The following is a 1548-nucleotide window of genomic DNA, read 5'->3' as shown; positions in this document are numbered from 1 at the left end:
TATAGTATATATATATATATATATATATATATATATATATATATATATATATATATATATATATATATATATATATATATATATATATATATATATATATATATATATATATATATATATATATATTAGATTGAACGAGGAGCCGAAGCACATATATTGTAACACAAAACGGAGACGTAACATTATCGATAGCTAAATAAAAGAACGAATTCAAATTATTAAATATTCATTACACAATCGACGAGTATGGATATTTCATAAAGAATGCCAACGACGCTTTGGAGAATCCTGAAACCACATCGAAACACTCGATTGTCCAAACTTGAGGCGCTAATGACGCCAAAAATTCATATCTTAAGTGGCATATGCGTGTGAAGACAAAATTTAATCTGTGCCACGCCAACTCTTTCTTATGAAACTGCACATTTTTCATAAATCACGCACACGTTCCGTACTAAGAAACGTGTAAGTACTTGCGCAGCTACGTACCTCTGTGTGTTTGTTTTTCGCTGAGTATGTGAGTACCTGGTTCGCAAATTCTACGGCTGGACATATTATGAGAAATATGTGAGCCACGAGATTTTTTTTGGATCTCTCAAATCAAAAAGACAAATGGATCCGCGTGAAGCACTGTCTGCTGATTGACCCAATACAACTAATATTCAATACCTACAAATTTCAATATTCTGATCTATTTTTAGTGCAGTATGTATGTGGCATAGCCTCCTGCCCCAGTGCCCCGGCGAGACCTACAGTCTTTTTTTCTTTTTTCTTTTGCAACTAAATTATGTCTGTACCCCCCATGTTCTCACGGCTCACAGGCCACAGCAGCGTGTTTTCAATAAATCGGTCACATCTGAAGGCCACAAGCCAAGCACAAGTTCACGTTTTTATCAGCTTTTGTGATGCATACGAATAGCATCTGCGATGTCATACGAAAAACGGCCTATTAAAAAGTGATCATAGTATTGTCGTCGGGTTACTCAAATTCGGATCACGTTAGTATGCGTTGAAATTTACTTATTAAACTGAACACAGTCTATTTTCTATACCGGTTTCTATGTCACAGGGACTTTGAGCTTTTCAAACAGTACAAGTGGTCAGAGAGTTTGATCGCGTATCACGATCCGCAATAAGTTTTAGGAGGCAACTAACCTCTATATAGAGCTATCAGTATTTTTTTGGTACGGTGAACCCATTTGCAAGCTGTTGTCTATATATTTTTATTTTGAGCGTAGCATACGAGGTCACTGACACTTTATTTCAAATGGGGTAACCATGCTACAGGATCTGCCCTAAGCTACAACCACGAACATCTCTTCTTCGCCGCATATCAACTATTAGCGATATAAACGTGAATAAAGTTGCATGCTAATTCGTCTCTTCGTCATAAAATGGTATTTATAAAAAAATAATCTATGCATATATATATATATATATAAATACATATATATACATGTGTGTGTGTATGTGTGTATGTATGTATGAACGAATATATATAAATATATATATATATATATATATAATGTATGTATATATATGTGTATA

At 34.0% G+C, this 1548-nt stretch overlaps 1 protein-coding gene across 1 annotated transcript in view; it reads right to left on the bottom strand.

Annotated features, from left to right (window-relative positions):
* The window catches only part of SARC_00688 (hypothetical protein), a 5034-nt gene extending 4411 nt beyond the window's left edge, over positions 1-623 (bottom strand). The window contains exon 1 of the mRNA XM_014305587.1: positions 490-623. The gene's annotated coding sequence lies outside the window, so the exon portion shown is untranslated. The remainder of the gene's footprint in view (positions 1-489) is intronic.
* Positions 624-1548: the final 925 nt, after the last annotated feature.

Source organism: Sphaeroforma arctica (genome assembly GCF_001186125.1).
Source record: "Sphaeroforma arctica JP610 unplaced genomic scaffold supercont1.24, whole genome shotgun sequence".
Taxonomy (NCBI): domain Eukaryota; class Ichthyosporea; order Ichthyophonida; genus Sphaeroforma; species Sphaeroforma arctica.
Note: the sequence above shows the minus strand (reverse complement) of the source record. Positions and strands in the feature narration are given on the sequence as shown.